The 20,963-nt window shown below is 47.8% G+C and overlaps 1 protein-coding gene across 1 annotated transcript in view; it reads right to left on the bottom strand.

Annotated features, from left to right (window-relative positions):
* Positions 1-20,963, bottom strand: part of LOC138657427 (zinc finger protein 84-like) — a 729,030-nt gene that overhangs the window by 379,279 nt on the left and 328,788 nt on the right. The gene's annotated exons all lie outside the window — the stretch shown is intronic.

A 20,963-nucleotide genomic window follows, 5' to 3' on the forward strand; every position in this document is an offset into this window, starting at 1 on the left:
GGACCGGTTGAAGGCGGTGGTGATTAGGGACGGTTTTGCTGAAGGTTTTAGGATTCCTCACCCGAATCATACGGTCCCCTTTTCTACAAAAAATCTGAGGTCAGCAAGTTTACATGCGGATGTTGTTTCGAGTAAGTTAGCAAAAGAGGTGGAGTTAGGAAGAATGGCGGGCCCGTTTAGTTCGCTGCCTATGGAAGGGGTGATCGTTTCTCCATTGGGGGTGGTGCCCAAGAAGGAGCCAAATAAGTTTCGTTTAATCCAGCACCTATCGTACCCAAAAGGTTGTTCTGTTAACGATGGCATTGCGGAGGAATTATGCTCGGTTGTATACACGTCGTTCGATGCGGCAGTGCAATGGGTTCGTATGTACGGAGCGGGGGCCTTGATGGCGAAGACAGACATCGAGTCTGCCTTTCGGCTTCTGCCGGTACATCCGGAGAGCATTCCGTTACTAGGTTGTTTTTGGAATGGAGAATTTTATTTAGACAGGTGTTTGCCGATGGGCTGTTCCATTTCTTGCTCGTTGTTTGAAACTTTCAGTACTTTTTTGGAATGGGTTGTTAGAGACGTTTCTGATGTTGCTTCGGTCATTCATTATTTGGATGACTTCATGTTTGTGGGCCCCCCGGACTCTGCGGTTTGCGGTAATTTATTGGCCACCATGGAATGGGTGTCCGGGCATTTCGGGGTCCCTTTGGCGCAGGAGAAAACAGAGGGTCCCTGTACGGTCTTAAGTTTTCTCGGGATTCTTATCGATTCTAGAAAGATGGAATGCAGGTTGCCCGACGACAAATTGTTGTTGCTGAAGCAGGAGGTGTCCAGAATCGGAAAATTGAGGAAAGTGACGTTGAAGGAGTTACAGTCGTTGCTAGGGCGCTTAAATTTTGCGTGCCGGATCATGCCTATGGGCCGGATTTTTTGCCGAAGGTTGTCCAGAGCTACGGCGGGAGTCCGTGCAGCTCATCATTTCATACGTTTGAGCCGGGAGCACAAGGACGATCTGTTGGTTTGGCAGCGTTTCTTGGAAAATTATAATGGCAGATCATTGATTCAGCAGGAGGATTTGAACGCCTTTGATTGTGAAATTTATACGGACGCAGCAGGGGGAGCCGGTTATGGCGCCTACTGTGCAGGCAAATGGAGTGTCGGAGTGTGGCCGGAAGAATGGCGGCAAAACGGGCTAACCAAAAATTTGGCATTGTTGGAGTTGTTCCCAATTGTAGTGGCAGCGTTTATTTGGGGCGAGAATTTTGAGGATCGTCGGGTACGATTCCATTGTGATAACTTGAGTGTCGTGTCAGTTATCAACAGTTTATCTTCCTCTTCTCCCCCCGTGATTAGGTTGGTTAGGGAATTGGTGTTGAGGTGTTTGGAATTGAATTCGTGGATTTCGGCGGTGCATGTACCAGGTGTCCAAAACAATATAGCTGATGCTTTATCTCGTTTTCAGTGGGACCGATTCCGGGAACTGGCGCCAGATTCGGAACCTACAGGAGCGGGATGTCCTTCGCATCTGTGGCAGATTGTTGCGGAAGGGGTGGTCGCTTGATACAGGCCTCACTGTCGAGCAGGACATGGTCGGATTATGCAGCGGCGTGGGAGATGTGGGAAGGTTGGTTGGTCCAATGCGGCCCAGTGGAATCCGACGGCGATAAGATTATGGCTCTGCTGGCTTTGATGGGTAAGGCGGCCGAATGGGGATGGTCCGTTTCGAGGTTAAACAAAGTTGTTGCGGGTCTGGCCTTTGGTTTTCGGTTGCAAGGTTCAGCTGATCTGACAAAAGATTTTTTGATAAGGCAGGCTTTGAAGGGTTTTCGGAAGGGCAATGTGTCTTTTGATAAGCGTAGGCCGATTTCTTTTGGTATGCTGGAACGGCTTGGGGAGGCTTTGGGCGGTATTTGTAGTTCGCAGTTTGAGGTTGTATTGTTTAGGTTAGCCTTCTCTTTAGCGTTCTTTGGCGCTTTGCGCCTGGGGGAGCTGGTGTCCCCAAATAAAAATAAGGTGGGTGGTCTGTTAGCGGAAGATGTTGACTTTTGGGCAGGAGGTATTGTATTTTGGATCAGGCGTTCTAAGACTGATCAGCTTGGTAGGGGTAGGCGAGTGGTGCTGGGGAGAGTTGACGGTAGCGGGATGTGCCCGCAGCACTGTTTGGAATCTTATTGGCGTCTGTCGGCACTGAGGGCAGGCCCTTTGTTACGACATCAGAACGGGGAATTTTTGTCGCGCTACCAATTTACGGCGCTGTTGAAGAGGGGTTTGGGATCGTTGGGTGTTGACCCGAAGAATTTCGGGTCGCATTCATTTCGAATTGGTGCTGCGTCCGAGGCGGATGGTCTGGGCCTAGGCGTTGATGTTATCAAAAGAATAGGCAGATGGAGTTCGGATCGATATCTGTCTTATATTAGGAATTAGGTCTGTGGGGGAGAGAGCCTTGTTATGGTGTTAATCATTGTTGTGTTTTTTCAGGTCGAACCTCCCTCCTGGCATGGATTATCGGACATTCATTTGTTCATTGGGGTGCGCTTCGTGCGGATGTCAGGCGAAATGGTAGGCAATTAGGCTTTGTAAGGGATTCGGTGGTTATTAGATGGTTGGGATTCCGGGGTATGTTATGGCGGAGTTTGTTGCCGGCAGTTGCCAATGCCGCTAGATTGGATCGACCCCCGGACATTTTGGTGGTTCACCTTGGAGGAAATGATTTGGGAGTTAGGCCAGTGAGGGAGTTGATCAGAGACATTCGTTTTGATTTTTTACGGTTGTGGGTATCTTTCCCGGGTGTTGTGACGGTGTGGTCGGACATTGTACCAAGGCGGAAGTGGCGTGATGTACGGTCCCATAGAGGGATCAATAGAGCCCGGGTGAAGCTGAATAGGGCGGTGGCAGGATTTGTGTCTCGGAACGGGGGTATTGCCGTTAGACATTTGGAGCTGGAGGATGGGATTGGCAATTATTGGAGGGATGATGGAGTGCATCTTAATGATGTTGGTATGGATTTATGGGCACTCGGGCTACAGGAAGGAGTCGAGAGAGCTTTGGTGGCGGTGGGGCACTCACGAGCCTGAGGTGGTCAGGGCTGTTCGTGTGTGGCGGGGGGTGGGGTTCTTGGAGGTGGTGATGACGTTTTTACGGGGTTGATCTGGCTTTTGTTTACGGGCTCTGGACGGGGAATTTACCTCGGGAGCTTTGGGGTTTTGGTTTGCCCGAAATGGGTTACATGGTGCCCTTGAGCTGGTGGTCACGGCTGAGGGTAAAGAAGTGTTTGGTTTTAAAGTTGGTGGTGGCTTTATGCCTATTTTTGAGCCAGATTTCTTACCCCCAAGAACCCTCCCCTCCAGGTTTTTTACATATGGTATATATGTTGTTATTTATGTTATTGTTTGTTTAATAAAATGGCCGCTGTGGCCAAAATTATCCAAAGAAATTTACGTGTTGGTGTTTAATTTAAATTTACAGGAGAAGGGGAGAATGGCCCCCTGGGGATGGGGTGGGGGTCAGGAAGATTGAGTACGGGAAAGACCCTGTTTTGGCGATACGCGGTCAAGAAGGGGGGCTGTAATGGGCGCAGCTGGATGAAAGCCCCCACATGACTGCGTTGCCAAGAAGGGAGTTTTAGAGTTTTGAATAAAAAAAGGGATCTTATAGGTGATTGGTGGAAATTTTTGAATAAGGGGTGGACCTAGTGGGGAAAGGAGGCAGGGGCTGGAGAAGTGCGGGAAGGATCACTTGTGAGGTGAATCATCAGGAGAGAAGCCCACCCTCCCTCCCTTTATTGTGGATTAGTTTAAGTGAACAGTTTGATGGAGGGGTAGCCGGGGAGTTGGGTTTTTTCTCATCTCGGTTTTTTAATCAGTTATTGCCAGAGGGGAGTTTTCGTTATCATTGTCACAGTGGCAGTTTTGGCGGGGGGTGGGGTTCTTGGAGGTGGTGATGACGTTTTTACGGGGTTGATCTGGCTTTTGTTTACGGGCTCTGGACGGGGAATTTACCTCGGGAGCTTTGGGGTTTTGGTTTGCCCGAAATGGGTTACATGGTGCCCTTGAGCTGGTGGTCACGGCTGAGGGTAAAGAAGTGTTTGGTTTTAAAGTTGGTGGTGGCTTTATGCCTATTTTTGAGCCAGATTTCTTACCCCCAAGAACCCTCCCCTCCAGGTTTTTTACATATGGTATATATGTTGTTATTTATGTTATTGTTTGTTTAATAAAATGGCCGCTGTGGCCAAAATTATCCAAAGAAATTTACGTGTTGGTGTTTAATTTAAATTTACAGGAGAAGGGGAGAATGGCCCCCTGGGGATGGGGTGGGGGTCAGGAAGATTGAGTACGGGAAAGACCCTGTTTTGGCGATACGCGGTCAAGTATTCAGACCCCTTTAAATTTTTCACTTTTTGTTTTATTGCAGCAATTTGGTAAATTCAAAAATCTTAATTTTTTTCTCATTAATGTACACTCTGTAATGTACCCCATCTTGACTGAAAAAAACAGGAATGTAGAAATTTTTGGTAATTTAATAAAAAAGAAAAAAATGGAAGAAGTTTGGGACCTCCGGAAGTCTTCCTAGACCTGGCCGTCCAGCCAAACTGAGCAATCGTGAGAGAAGAGCCTTGGTGAGAGACGTAAAGAAGAACCCCAAGATCACTGTGGCTGAGCTCCAGAGATGCAGTAGGGAGATGGGAGAAAGTTCCACAAAGTCAACTATCACTGCAGCCTCCACCAGTCAGGCTTTTATGGCAGAGCAGCCCGACGGAAGCCTCTCCTCAGTGCAAGACATATGAAAGCCCCCTTAGTTTGCTAAAAAACACATGAAGGACTCCCAGACTATGAGAAATAAGATTCTCTGGGCTGATGAGATGAAGATAGACCTTTTTGGTGATAATTCTAAGCGGTATGTGTGGAGAAAACCAGGCACTGCTCATCACCAGCCCAATACAATCCCAACAGTGATACATGGTGGTGGCAGCATCATGCTGTGGGTTTTTTTTCAGCTACAGGGACAAGACGACTGGTTATCATTGAAGGAAACATGAATGCGGCCAAGTGTAGAGATATCCTGGATGGAAACCTCTGCCAGAGTGCTCTGGACCTCAGACTTGGCCGAAGGTTCACCTTCCAACAAGACAATGACCCTAAGCACACAGCTATAATAACAAAGGAGCGGCTTCAGAACAACTCTGTGACCATTCCTGACCGGCCCAGCCAGAGCCCTGACCTAAACCCAATTGAGCATCTCTGGAGAGACATGAAGGTGGCTGTCCACCAACGTTCACCATCCAACCTGACGTAACTGGACTGGATCTGCAAGGAAGAATGGCCGAGGATCCCCAAATCCAGGTGTGAAAAACTTATTGCATCATTCCCAAGAAGACTAATGGATATACTAGCTCAAAAGAGGGCTTCTATTCAATACTGAGCAAAGGGTCTAAATACTTATGACCATGTGATATTTCAGTTTTTCCTTTTTCATAAATTTTAAAAAATTTCTACATTTCTGTTTTTTTTTCAGTCAAGATGGGAGTGCAGAGTGTACATTAATGTGAAAAAAAATAAACTTTTTTGAATTTACCAAATGGCTGTCATGAAACAAAGAGTGAAAAATTTAAAGGGGTCTGAATACTTTCCGTACCCACTGTATACAGAGCTGGTTGGGAACTCAGAGGACATTATTTGTTATAAATAGGGAAATTAATAGTTTTCATAGGGCCACCTGAGTGAGAAAAAACGTCATCTGTAAGTTACTATATATGACTGTACTGTAATCACATGTATGTGCAGGACTGTGATCTACCAATATACAGTTACTATAAGGTGGTATTATTGCTCTTTAGTAGCATTTTTGTTTTCTTTTTTTATTTAGTAACAGTTTAATGTGTTTCAGTCATTATGTAGTAGAAGGTGTATAGTGGTGTCATTGGTATTTATATAAAGTGTTTTGTTATGTAGAGGTAATGGTAATATTATAATATTATGTATTCGCTATGTAGTGGTTATGGTAGTTGACATTGTGTAGCCGTATTATTTGGCATTTTATAGCTGTAATTTTATAATATTGGTCATTGCATTATGTTTTTGGTTAGCAACAGTATATACTGTAATTATACATGTATAGATGCTATGTTAAATAGCTATAGGGGGGTCGTATGGGGAGACATGCACTTTGGGGCTTGGGCCCCTGATCTTTTGTGACCCTAGCAACACCCCTGCCATACTGTGTGTTTTACATGTCTGTGTTTCTGGAGTTGCATGTATGTTTGTATATCAGCTCAGTTATGTTACCATATGTAAGCAGTAAGCTTGGTTTTGGTACTGTATCAATGTAGTAATCTAGATTCTGGTACCATATGTATGCGGTAAGCTTGGTTCTGGTACTGTATCAATGTAGTAATCTAGATTCCGGTACCATATGTATGCGGTATGCTTGGTTCTGTTCCCATATTTACGTAGGAGTCTTGGTTTTATTGCTCTATCTATGTAGTAGACTTAGTAAGCGAAAGCTTGGCTCTGCTCCCTTATCTCCGTAGTAAGCTCCGTGCTTTTCCCATAGCTTTGTAGTAAGCTTGATTCTGCTCACATATCTTTTTTGTAAGCTCAATTCAGTTCAGGTATGTATGTAGTAATCTTGGTTCCATTCTCATGTCTATGCAGTCAGCTTGCTTCTGTTGCAGTATCTATGTAGGTAGTAAGCTTGCTTGTGTTCCCATATCTATTCAGCAAGCTCCGTTCTGTTCCCATATCTATATACCATCCCGTTTTTTTAAAGGATGTTATTTCTGCTGCTTTAATGCAGGGACCAGAGATAAGCAGGGCAGGGGTGGTCCACCGCAACTGGTGGGCCACTGCCTTGTGATTGCCCCCTAGGCTGAAAAGTGCCAGCCAGCCCCTGCTCACCGTGGTCCAGCCTATAGCTTACATCTTCATAAAAACTGATTAGATTGGTTTGACAGGAGCGATTTCTCATAAACCCATGCTGATATGGAGTTACACAGTTATTCTCATTGAGATAATCCAGAATAACATCCCTCAGAAACCCTTCAAATATTTTACCAACAATAGAGGTTAGACTTACTGGCCTATAATTTCCAGGTTCACTTTTAGAGCCCTTTTTGAATATTGGCACCACATTTGCTATGCGCCAGTCCTGCGGAACAGACCCTGTCGCTATAGAGTCACTAAAAATAAGAAATAATGGTTTATCTATTACATTACTTAGTTCTCTTAGTACTCGTGGGTGTATGCCATCCGGACCCGGAGATTTATCTATTTTAATCTTATTTAGCCGGTTTCGCACCTCTTCTTGGGTTAGATTGGTGACCCTTAATATAGGGTTTTCATTGTTTCTTGGGATTTCACCTAGCATTTCATTTTCCACCGTGAATACCGTGGAGAAGAAGGTGTTTAATATGTTAGCTTTTTCCTCGTCATCTACAACCATTCTTTCCTCACTATTTTTTAAGGGGCCTACATTTTCAGTTTTTATTCTTTTACTATTGATATAGTTGAAGAACAGTTTGGGATTAGTTTTACTCTCCTTAGCAATGTGCTTCTCTGTTTCCTTTTTGGCAGCTTTAATTAGTTTTTTAGATAAAGTATTTTTCTCCCTATAGTTTTTTAGAGCTTCAATGGTGCCATCCTGCTTTAGTAGTGCAAATGCTTTCTTTTTACTGTTAATTGCCTGTCTTACTTCTTTGTTTAGCCACATTGGGTTTTTCCTATTTCTAGTCCTTTTATTCCCACAAGGTATAAACCGCTTACACTGCCTATTTAGGATGTTCTTAAACATTTCCCATTTATTATCTGTATTCTTATTTCTGAGGATATTGTCCCAGTCTACCAGATTAAGGGCATCTCTAAGCTGGTCAAACTTTGCCTTCCTAAAGTTCAGTGTTTTTGTGACTCCCTGACAAGTCCCCCTAGTGAAAGACAGGTGAAACTGTACAATATTGTGGTCGCTATTTCCTAAATGCCCAACCACCTGCAGATTTGTTATTCTGTCAGGTCTATTAGATAGTATTAGGTCTAAAAGTGCTGCTCCTCTGGTTGGATTCTGCACCAATTGTGAAAGATAATTTTTCTTGGTTATTAGCAGAAACCTGTTGCCTTTATGGGTTTCACAGGTTTCTGTTTCCCAGTTAATATCCGGGTAGTTAAAGTCCCCCATAACCAGGACCTCATTATGGGTTGCAGCTTCATCTATCTGCTTTAGAAGTAGACTTTCCATGGTTTCTGTTATATTTGGGGGTTTGTAACAGACCCCAATGAGAATTTTGTTACCATTTTTCCCTCCATGAATTTCGACCCATATGGACTCGACATCCTCATTTCCTTCGCTAATATCCTCCCTTAAAGTGGACTTTAGACAAGACTTTACATAGAGACAAACCCCTCCTCCTCTCCGATTTTTACGATCCTTTCTAAACAGACTGTAACCCTGTAAGTTAACTGCCCAGTCATAGCTTTCATCTAACCATGTCTCGGTTATTCCCACTATGTCAAAGTTACCTGTAGATATTTCTGCTTCTAGTTCTTCCATCTTGTTTGTCAGGCTTCTGGCGTTTGCGAGCATGCAGTTTAGAGGATTTTGTTTTGTTCCAATCTCCTCGCTGTGGATTGTTTTAGAAATTGCAGATTGTCGGTAGGTCCTTCCTTGCCGTGTCATTAGTGCCAACATGTATCAGAAGAAATGGGCGGACGTCCTTGGAGCTGAAGAGCTTTGGTATCCTATCGGTCACATCCTTGATCATCGCACCTGGAAGGCAGCATACTTCTCTTGCGGTTATGTCCGGTCTGCAGATGGCTGCTTCTGTGCCTCTCAGTAGTGAGTCTCCCACCACCACCACTCTTCGTTGCTTCTTGGCTGTACTTTTTGCTGTCACTTGTTGCTGTGTGCCCTTTTCTTTTTTGCTTGCTGGTATTGCTTCATCCTTAGGTGTGCCATCTTCATCCTCTACAAAGATTTGATATCGGTTCTTCAGTTGTGTGGTTGGTGATTTCTCCATGGTCTTCTTGCTTCTTTTGGTCACATGCTTCCACTCATCTGCTTTTGGAGGTTCTCTGACACTTTTTTCACCTTCTGTGACCAGTAGAGATGCTTCTGTTCTGTCTAGAAAGTCTTCATTCTCTTTGATGAGTTTCAAAGTTGCTATTCTTTCTTCCAGACCCCGCACCTTTTCTTCTAAAAGGGCCACTAGTCTACACTTCTGACAGGTGAAATTTGATTCTTCTTCTGGTCGATCTGTGAACATGTAGCACATGCTGCAGCTCACCATGTAGGTTGTCACATCTGCCATGTTGCTCCTAGATCCTGCTGACTTGCTGTGTGTTTTCCTTCTTGTGTAATCTACTCAGCCAAGCTCTCTTGCAATAATGTCCTACAGGCAAAAATTTGCGCGCCGTAAGGCGCGCGGTTTGGTGATGCTTTCCAAGCAGCTGGTCCCGGTTGTACCCAACGATCTTCTAGCTTAGGGAGACTCCTTGCTTTTCCCAGAAGGCACCTGGAATATGCAAATTAGCCTCCTCAAGCTTGAATCCCTGGTTTGGTGATGCTTTCCAAGCAGCTGGTCCCGGTTGTACCCAACGATCTTCTAGCTTAGGGAGACTCCTTGCTTTTCCCAGAAGGCACCTGGAATATGCAAATTAGCCTCCTCAAGCTTGAATCCCTGGTTTGGTGATGCTTTCCAAGCAGCTGGTCCCGGTTGTACCCAACGATCTTCTAGCTTAGGGAGACTCCTTGCTTTTCCCAGAAGGCACCTGGAATATGCAAATTAGCCTCCTCAAGCTTGAATCCCTGGTTTGGTGATGCTTTCCAAGCAGCTGGTCCCGGCTGTACCCAACAATCTTCTAGCTTAGGGAGACTCCTTGCTTTTCCCAGAAGGCACCTGGAATATGCAAATTAGCCTCCTCAAGCTTGAATCCCTGGTTTGGTGATGCTTTCCAAGCAGCTGGTCCCGGCTGTACCTAACGATCTTCTAGCTTAGGGAGACTCCTTGCTTTTCCCAGAAGGCACCTGGAATATGCAAATTAGCCTCCTCAAGCTTGAATCCCTGGTTTGGTGATGCTTTCCAAGCAGCTGGTCCTGGCTGTACCCAACGATCTTCTAGCTTAGGGAGGCTCCTTGCTTTTCCCAGAAGGCACCTGGAATATGCAAATTAGCCTCCTCAAGCTTGAATCCCTGGTTTGGTGATGCTTTCCAAGCAGCTGGTCCCGGCTGTACCCAACGATCTTCTAGCTTAGGGAGACTCCTTGTTTTTCCCAGAAGGCACCTGGAATATGCAAATTAGCCTCCTCAAGCTTGAATCCCTGGTTTCTTGAGTCCCTTGTCAGAGGTAATTGTCTCTCATAGTTGTCAAAAACCGATTACCTTTGCTGGAACTGCAGGTTTCTGTTCCCCAATCTATTTCAGGGTAGTTGAAGTCCCCCATAATAATGACTTCTCCTTGAGTCGCAGCTTCATCTATTTGCTTTACGAGGATATTCTCCATTGCTTCCATTATTTTTGGAGATTTATAACAAACCCCTATCAGTAATTTATTATTTTTTCCCCCTCCCCTTATCTCCACCCACAGGGATTCTACATTTTCATTAAATTCACCTATATTATCACGCCGCATGGGTTTTAAGGATGATTTTACATATAGACACACCCCACCCCCTCGCTTATCTGTACGGTCATTTCTGAACAGGCTATAGCCCTGCAAGTTAACAGTCCAGTCATGGCTCTCATCCAGCCACATTTCGGATATCCCCACCATGTCATAATTATGCTCCAACAACATTAGTTTTAATTCGTCCATTTTGTTGGCGAGGCTTCTGGCATTAGTATACATGCACTTGATGTTCCTCTCTGTACCTCTACTCTTTCTTAAATTATCAACTGTTCTAACCCCACCCCCCATGCCACCGCCAACCCCAACTTCCTTATTTGTGCCCAGGTCTCTTTCTGCACTATCTTCCCCTCCTATAAAATGAGTACCCTCCCCCCAATCCCTAGTTTAAACACTCCTCCAACCTTCTAGCCATTTTCTCCCCCAGCACAGCTACACCCTCCCCATTGAGGTGCAGTCCATCCCTAGCGTAGAGCCTGTAGCCAACTGAGAAGTCGGCCCAGTTCTGCAGGAACCCAAACCCCTCCTTCCTACACCAATTCTTGAGCCACTTATTAACCTCCCTAATCTCCCGTTGCCTCTCTGGCGTGGCACGTGGTACAGGCAGTATTTCGGAGAATACCACGTTGGAGGTCCTTGCTTTCAGCTTGCAGCCTAATTCCCTGAAATCATCTTTAAGGACCTTCCACCTACCTCTAACTTTGTCATTTGTGCCTATGTGCACCATGACCGCTGGGTCCTCACCAGCCCCTCCCAGTAATCTGTCCACCCGATCAGCGATGTGTCGGACTCGAGCGCCAGGTAGGCAGCACACCGTTCGACGATCCCTGTATTTGTGACAGATTGCCCTATCTGTTCCCCTAATAATTGAGTCCCCCACTACCAGCACCTGTCTGGCCTGCCCTGCTCTCCTATTTCCCTCCTTACTGGAGCAGTCACTCCCCCGGCTTTCAGAGGACATGCCTGGCTGCAGCAGTGCTACCCCTGTACTGGCACCCCCCTCATCTGCCAACTTAGCAAACGTATTGGGGTGTTCCAGATCAGGACTAGCCTCCCTGGCACTCTTCCCTCTACCCCGCTTCCTAACTGTCACCCAGCATGCTACTTCACCGTCCTGCAGCTCCATCCTACCATCCCCCCCTCATCTGTCCCGCGCTTAGTAACCCGATATTTACCCTGGTTACCTGGGTGCTGCAGGGGAACTTCGGCATCGTTGAAGACAGTTTCAACGATGCCGAAGTCTTTCCCCTGATCGTTGGTCGCTGGGAGAGCTGTCTGTGTGATCGTTGGTAAGTCGTTTAGTGTAACGGTACCTTTAGTTACAGGATCCATCAGTCATGGTAGGTGTCGTCTTCTAGTTGTGATCGGAGCCTTAGTTACAGGATCCAACGGTCGTGGTCGGTGACGTCTCATAGATGTGATCGGAGCCTTAGTTACAGGATCCATCGGTCGTGGTCGGTGACGTCTCATAGATGTGATCGGAGCCTTAGTTACAGGATCCATCGGTCGTGGTCAGTGATGTCTTGTAGATGTGATCGGAGCCTTAGTTACAGGATCCATCGGTCGTGGTTGGTAACGTCTTGTAGATGTGATCGGAGCCTTAGTTACAGGATCCATCGGTCGTGGTCGGTGATGTCTTGTAGATGTGATCGGAGCCTTAGTTACAGGATCCATCGGTCGTGGTTGGTGATGTCTTGTAGATGTGATCGGAGCCTTAGTTACAGGATCCATCGGTCGTGGTCGGTGATATCTTGTAGATGTGATCGAAGCCTTAGTTACAGGATCCATCGGTCGTGGTTGGTAACGTCTTGTAGATGTGATCGGAGCCTTAGTTACAGGATCCATCGGTCGTGGTTGGTGACGTTTTGTAGATGTGATCGGAGCCTTAGTTACAGGATCCATCGGTCGTGGTCGGTGACGTCTTGTAGATGTGATCGGAGCCTTAGTTACAGGATCCATCGGTCGTGGTTGGTGACGTCTTGTAGACGTGGTTGGAGCCTTAGTTACAGGATCCATCGGTCATGGTTGGTGACGTCTTGTAGATGTGATCGGAGCCTTAGTTACAGGATCCATCGGTCGTGGTTGGTGACGTCTTGTAGACGTGGTTGGAGCCTTAGTTACAGGATCCATCGGTCATGGTTGGTGATGTCTTGTAGATGTGATCGGAGCCTTAGTTACAGGATACAGCAGATTTCCTTCTTTTTGGTAACTTTATTAGTCCAGAAGAATCAGCACGTTTTGGCCTCACAATGCCTTTATGAAGCCATAGAAATAGAGATACAGTATTTGCATTCTGGATCTCATATTATATTGTCCCCTATGTTTTTTACCTTCTCTTTTATTATGAAAATGCCGGAAGGACTAATTCCCTCCAGCTGATCCAGTGTTCATCCCTCCTCCTCCTGAATGACCCCGAGGATGGACGAGGACAGGGATGAGACCACCAGAAGATTATTCCACTTCGCCCTGGAGATCATCTCCCTGCTGAGCGGAGAGGTAACTCCTCTACATTTCTATCAGCTTTATTGTGTTCTGTGACAAGTCCGACATCCAGAATAGAGAGAAGGATTCTTTACTGTAAGAGCAGTGATTGTGTGGAGCTCTCTGCCCGGAGGAGTTGTCATGGGGATTCCCTATAAGAGCTGTAGAGGGTCCGGGATGTCTGTCCGGAGGGGAATAATATTCCCGGTTATGGCCCCAGATTACTGGAGACGGTTATTGATCCCGGGATTTCTACTGATTGTCAGATCTGGAGTCGGGAAGGAATCTTCTCCCTAAGTGTCTCTCTCCATACACAGGATTACACAATAGTGAGGAAGACACCGGGGGACGGTGTGACTCCCATCATCCATCTCCAGGAGTCAGGAGGGCGGAGCCCGGGCCCCATCACAGAGCCTCCCCCGCACTCCCTGCTACATGGGAGGAACAAGAAGATCCTGGAGCTCAGCAACAAGATGATTGAGCTGCTGAGCGGAGAGGTGACTGCTGGGACATTATACAGGACTGGAGGATTCTGGGTGATGAGCGGAGAGGTGACTGCTGGGACATTATACAGGACTGGAGGATTCTGGGTGATGAGCGGAGAGGTGACTGCTGGGACATTATACAGGACTGGAGGATTCTGGGTGATGAGCGGAGAGGTGACTGCTGGGAGATTATACAGGACTGGAGGATTCTGGGTGATGAGCGGAGAGGTGACTGCTGGGAGATTATACAGGACTGGAGGATTCTGGGTGATGAGCGGAGAGGTGACTGCTGGGACATTATACAGGACTGGAGGATTCTGGGTGATGAGCGGAGAGGTGACTGCTGGGACATTATACAGCACTGGAGGATTCTGGGTGATGAGCGGAGGTGACTGCTGGGACATTATACAGGACTGGAGGATTCTGGGTGATGAGCGGAGAGGTGACTGCTGGGACATTATACAGGACTGGAGGATTCTGGGTGATGAGCAGAGAGGTGACTGCTGGGACATTATACTGCACTGGAGGATTCTGGGTGATGAGCGGAGAGGTGACTGCTGGGATATTATACAGGACTGGAGGATTCTGGGTGATGAGCGGAGAGGTGGCTGCTGGGACATTATACAGGACTGGAGGATTCTGGGTGATGAGCGGAGAGGTGGCTGCTGGGACATTATACAGAACAGCACTGGAGGATTCTGGGTGATGAGCGGAGAGGTGACTGCTGGGACATTATACAGGACTGGAGGATTCTGGGTGATGAGCAGAGAGGTGACTGCTGGGACATTATACAGCACTGGAGGATTCTGGGTGATGAGCGGAGAGGTGACTGCTGGGACATTATACAGCACTGGAGGATTCTGGGTGATGAGCGGAGAGGTGACTGCTGGGACATTATACAGCACTGGAGGATTCTGGGTGATGAGCGGAGAGGTGACTGCTGGGACATTATACAGGACTGGAGGATTCTGGGTGATGAGCGGAGAGGTGACTGCTGGGACATTATACAGCACTGGAGGATTCTGGGTGATGAGCGGAGAGGTGACTGCTGGGACATTATACAGCACTGGAGGATTCTGGGTGATGAGCGGAGAGGGGACTGCTGGGACATTATACAGCACTGGAGGATTCTGGGTGATGAGCGGAGAGGTGACTGCTGGGACATTATACAGCACTGGAGGATTCTGGGTGATGAGCGGAGAGGTGACTGCTGGGACATTATACAGGACTGGAGGATTCTGGGTGATGACGGTGTGGCTGTTGTCAGGTTCCTATAAGGTGTCAGGACGTCGCTGTCTATCTCTCCATGGAGGAGTGGGAGTATCTAGAAGGACACCAGGATCGGTACCAGGATGTGATGATGGAGGAGCTCCGGCCTCTTACACCACGAGGTGAGCTGCGAGATGCCTTGTTGGACTATTAACCTTTAGATATGGTGATAACCTGCAGGTAGTAGTGTTTAGAACTTGCCCAGTGCCTGTACTGAGACCCCCGTTGCCAGGAGGAAATTATCTTTGTTTCTCCAGCAGTTTTTGGCTTCCAGCCATAGAGGTGGCGTAGACACGACATCAGTGTCCCTCAGTGTGTAGTGAGCAGCAGCTGAATCCGCGCCCCTGACAATGACTGACAGTAATTCTGAGCCGGCTGTCAGTCAGTACCGAGGCCATGGTAACAGCCGCTGGTCTCTATACACTGAGTGGTGACTGTAGCTGCTCCGGCCGAAACTATAGGACTGGAAGTCGAATGCTGCCTAGTGGACTAAAGTTAATTTCCTTTCAGTGCTGACGCCAGGGCAGGTTCAATATGTTATTAACCTGCAAATTAACCCCTCGCCTGCAGGTTCCCTTGGCATCCTCCATGCATGAACATAAGATATCAGGAAGAGGATAAAGAGCTTTATTACCTGATGTCAGAAAGCCCGGGATGGGGAGTCCTAGTCTCAAGGGCTCAATGACCGCAAAATGTCAGGGGGTCCGCTCTTCCTCTTCATGGGGTCTGAGCAGAACGATATAAGTGGGATGGTGACACAAGTGTTGGCCCTGCAGGGACATTGGGCCCCACAATGGTGGTAATAATGCAGCGCCCCAGGGTCCTGGTCGTTGCAGTAATGTCATTCTCCTCTAGGGGGGAGTGATGTTACATTTGGAGGCAATAAAGGAGATCACTTTACCAGGTACCACAAACATACAACACATTTCATACTCCAGTCCACCAGGGGGAGCTATGCTCCTATTTATTAGGGCACTCTTCACAATTAGGTAAAACTGGTGGTCTGGATAGGAAGTTAGTCAGAAGCTGGCTGGGCTTCTCCCAGTTAGTTGGTGCCTGAGCTCCGCTCAGGTAGTTGGTCCCTGACAGGGGTGGGATCCTGTCAGAGGCCTAGACAGAAGGCCTCGGAGCTGCGCCTGCCCCACTTGCGGCAGTTCCCAAGAAAGAGACACGAACAGCGAACTGTATTGTAGAGAGTGACAAAAAGTCATAGCAAAAGGAGAGGAAACCAGAAAAAGTTCTGCCCTGCACAGGCTGCCTCCTTCTGAGGCGCAGGATCCGGTAGCCGGAACACTGAGGGAGCAACAGTCCTTTATGCCTTGCTCCAGAGACCGGCAGGACAGCTAATTGCAAGTTACTGACCTGCCCTATATCCAGGAGACACGGTGGCACCCCTCGGAGGCCAGGGCGTGCTAGAGTCCCTGTAAAAAGCGTTAAGCCACCAGTCATATGGGTTTGTCCTATCCATCTGGGGGACAGAGAGAGACATAATGGAGCGCCCCCAAGGGCTAGGGGTTACTCGGTACCGGGCCCTTCGATTCTCGTCGGGAATGTCACGGTGGCTGACCCGGTTCGTGGCCCTAGGGGAACGTGCGTTGATAAATGGGGGAAAGGTCTTTAAAGGGATAATGTTCGTGACGCCACCTGTGGTATTCGGTCAGGATGACCGACGCTGCTTAGGGGTCCACTGGGGTGATGTTATGGCAGCTAGATGGTATACCTTCCCACAGGTGAAGTATGTCCCCAGGGCTTCCCAGAGTGTAGATGGTGGATGGTGGATGATGTAAGGCGCAGTGAATAACGAGGACACAAGGTTGCAGTCTCTTTACCTTTACTGAAGGCTTCAGCATCCACAGTCCAGGGTAGGGACCACAGGGTAGGCAGAGTCCGGCCGGTCTGAAGGCAAATCCAGAGTCCCCTTATACAGGTGGAATTCAATAGCCTTCCTCTAGCGCCTGAGTGTTGTAGTTCCTCCCTGCTGAGCAACTCGGTGAGGTCCTCACAACTATTGCAGATGTTAAGTCTCTTCCTCCCCGTTCCCCCGACGGATAGGACAAACCCATATGACTGGTGGCCTGAGGCTTTTTATAGGAACCCTAGAGATGCCCCGGCCCCCACAAGTTGCCACCGTGGAATCAACTGTCCTGCCAGTCTCTGAAGTAAAGCATAGAGATCCTTACTTCCTCGGTGTTCTGGCTACCGGTACTGCGCTTCAGAAGGAGGCAGCCTGCTTCTAGCTGGTCTCCCTCTGATATTCCTCTCCTTTTGCTATGACTTAGTTTCTCACTCACTGCAACACAAATATTTTCAATGTCTATTTCTTGGGATGCTGCTGCATGGGATGCAGGCGCAGCTCCGTGTACCCTCGCCTTCCGCAGGCCGCAGTCTGGGGCTGGCTGGAACCCTCTCCAACCAGCCTCTGCCAAACTCGGTCGGGACCGACTGTCTAACTTTCTAACCAACCCACCAGTTTTACCCAAGTGTGAGGAGTGTCCTAGTAGATAGAAGCATGTCTTCCCCTGGCGGACTGGAGTGTGAAGTGTGTTTTGTGGTTGTGATACCTGGACAGAAGATCTCCTTCATTGCCTTCATACGTAACATCACTCCCCCTGGTGGAAGAATAACATTACTGCAACGACCAGGACTCTGGGGCGCTGCAATAACATCTAGAACATCTACAACAGTTGTGAGGACATTACGAGAGGCTCAGCAGTAAGGTACTACAACACCCAGGCGCTAGAGGAAGGCTACTGATTTCCACCTGGATAAGGGGACTCTGGATTTGCCTCCAAACCGGCCGGACTCTGCCTGCCCTGTGGTCTGGTGCTCTGGACAGCGGATGCTGAACCTTCAGTAAAAAGGTAAAGAGACTGCAACCTTGTGTCCTCGTTCTTCACTGCACCTCACACCATCCACCATCCACACTCTGGGAAGCCCTGGGGACATACTTCACCTGTGGGAAGGTATACCATCTAGCTGCCATAACTTCACCCCAGCAGAACCCTAAGCAGCGTCGGTCACCCTGACCGAATACCACAGGTGGCGTCACGAACATCTATATATATAATTGTCTAAGGGTTTTTCCATCTGTCTGTCTGTCTGTCCTGGAAATCCCGCGTCTCTGATTGGTCGAGGCCGCCTGGCGGCCTCGACCAATCAGCGACGGGCACAGCGACGATGATGTCATAAAGGACGTAGACATCCCGCGTCTCTGATTGGTCGAGGTGGCCAGGCCTCGACCAATCAGCGACGGACACAGCGACGATGATGTCATAAAGGACGTAGAAATCCCACGTTTCTGATTCAGCGACGGGCACAGTATCGACGTAGATGTCATAATGGTTGTCATGGCGACGATGATGTCATAAAGGTTGCCTCGACCAATCAGGCACAGTCTGCCGCAAATTCTGGAATCATCATTGTCCATATACTACGGGGACATGCATATTCTAGAATACCTGATGCGTTCGAATGGGGCCACAGCATGGCGACGATGATGTCATAAAGGTTGCCTCGACCAATCAGCGACGGGCACAGTCTGCCGCGAATTCGCATCGACCAATCAGCGATGGGCACAGTATCGACGTAGATGTCATAATGGTTGCCATGGCGATGATGATGTCATAAAGGTTGCCTCAACCAATCAGCGACGGGCACAGTCTGCCGCGAATTCTGGAATCATCATTGTCCATATACTACGGGGACATGCATATTCTAGAATACCCGATGCGTTAGAATCGGGCCACAATCTAGTATCCCTATAAAGACCTTTCCCCAATTCATTTCAACGGACCTCCCGAAGGCCACGGACCGGTTCAACCACCGTGACATCCCCCTGAGAACCGAAGGACCCGGTACCGAGTACCCTGTTGTGAATTCCACTCTTGGGCTCCCTCCAGTGGTTGTAAGTAGCATTTTTGTGAGTTCTGCTCTTGGGCTCCCTCCTGTGGTTTTGAGTGGTATGTGTTATGGACCTGGTGGTTAGGAGCACCCGGAATGACCTGATGGTTAAACTAACACAGGACAAGCTCTGGGAAGTGGGAGCAACCCCTAATCCTATCACACACACTAGAAATAGCCGTGGAGCGTACCTAACTCTGCCTAGACGCCTCTTCACAGCCTAAGAGCTAACTACCCCTAGAGATAGGAAATAAAGCCTACCTTGCCTCAGAGAAATTCCCCAAAGAAAAAGGCATCCCCCCACAAATATTGACTGTGAGTTAAGATGAAAGTCACAAACACAGGAATGAAACAAGTTTCAGCAAAGGGAGGCCAGACTTACTAAACAGACTGAGGATAGAAAAGGTAACTTTGCGGTCAGCACAAAAAACTACAAAAAGACCACGCAGAGTGTGCAAAAAGACCCCCGCACCGACTCACGGTGCGGAGGTGCCACTCTGCATCCCAGAGCTTCCAGCTAGCAAGGCAAAATCATGATAGCAAGCTGGACAAGAAAACAAAGAACAACAAATAAACTAGCAGGGACATAGCTTCTGCTGGAGTAGACAAGTCACCAGAAAGATCCAAGAGCGAACTGAACCAGTACTAGAACATTGACAGCTGGCATGGAGTAACGATCTGAGTGGAGTTAAATAGAGCAGCCAGCCAAAGAATAAACTAGGTCACCTGTGGAAGGAACCTCAGAACCAGCAGCTCCACTCACAGCAACCAGAGGGAGTCCATGGACAGAACTCGCCGAAGTACCATTCATGACCACAGGAGGGAGTTCGATAACAGAATTCACAACAGGTATGGCTGCTTCTTGGATTTAGCTTCAGCAGCTGTTTTCACTGATCGTCTTTCTGGCTCGGCTATATTAGTCTGGCCTTATCCCTCATTCAATGCCAGTTGTCAATTGTTCCAGCCTGGAGTCATTGCTCTTAGGACTTTCCTGACACTCTGACCAGTTCATCAAAGCTAAGTCCTTGCTTGTCCTTTTGCGGTGGACTTTGTTGTTCAGCACTTTCTATGTTTTTGTTCATTTGTCCAGCTTTTCAGTATGGATCTATTCAGCTAAGCTGGAAGCTCTGGGCAGCAGAGTTTGCCCTCCACACCTTTAGTCAGGTGTGGAGATTTTTGCATTTCTCTGCAGTGGACTTTTTCTAGTTTTTATTACTGACTGCACAGCATTCTGTCCTGTACTATTTCTATCTAGCTAGAAGTGGCCTCCTGTGCTAAATCTTGTTTCATACTATGTATGTCATTTCCTTCTCCTCTCACAGTCATTATTTGTGGGGGCTAATCTATCCTTTTCTCTGAGGCAAGATAGTTTTCCTGCTTCTATCTTTAGGGGTAGTTAGCTCTTAGGCTGTGACGAGATGCCTAGGGAGAATTAGGAGCATCCCACGGCTACTTCTAGTGTTGTATAGAGCTTAGGGACTGCGGTCAGTATAGTTACCACCTGCTCAGAGCTAGACGCATGTCGCTCCTTAATCACCAGATCATAACAGTACCCCACTGCCCACGGGGGCACTCCAATAATAAATGTAAGTCTTCCGTAAAGGGTTAGGGTTATGTATAATGTGGCTTTTCTGTGGAATCTGACCAGATAATCTCTCCTCGGTTCCTGTGTTCATCAGTAAGCGCCCATGACCCCGGTGCTTGCTCTCTAGTTGTCCTTTCTGCAAATTGATAGCTACTAACAGCTGTGTACCCGGGGCTCCCCACAACAGCGTCCTCCTGAGCGCTGTGACTTCATCTGTGAACCGTACATGTGCACTTTCCTCTTTTAGAAACAAAGAACTTTCTGCGCACTTGCTGCCTATTTTTGTGTTTATATCGAGGTGGATGTTGAGATTTTTTCTGTTTAAAGAAGAATATAAACACGGTAACTCGTCTCCTACTAGGAAGACAGAAGGTTCTCTCCTCTTAGTGATCCCAGAGGATCCTGTCCTGGAGGGAGGCCGTGTCCTCATGGTGACATCATGAGCTCCCAAAAAACAATCACCGGTAAATGGTAACCGTCCTCTATCCCCCCCCCCCCCCCAATCTCCATAACGGTGAATTAGGAGACAAGAATCCGCTGGATATAAATGTGGAGCTTTCTCCAGCTCCTCTGTGGTTCCATCCCTGGAGGAGACGAAACTTGGAGAAGTTGTGTTTCTTAGTGCGGCTCCTCCATCTGACTGACGAGC

The sequence above is a fragment of the Ranitomeya imitator genome, chromosome 1 (genome assembly GCF_032444005.1).
Source record: "Ranitomeya imitator isolate aRanImi1 chromosome 1, aRanImi1.pri, whole genome shotgun sequence".
NCBI lineage: Eukaryota > Metazoa > Chordata > Amphibia > Anura > Dendrobatidae > Ranitomeya > Ranitomeya imitator.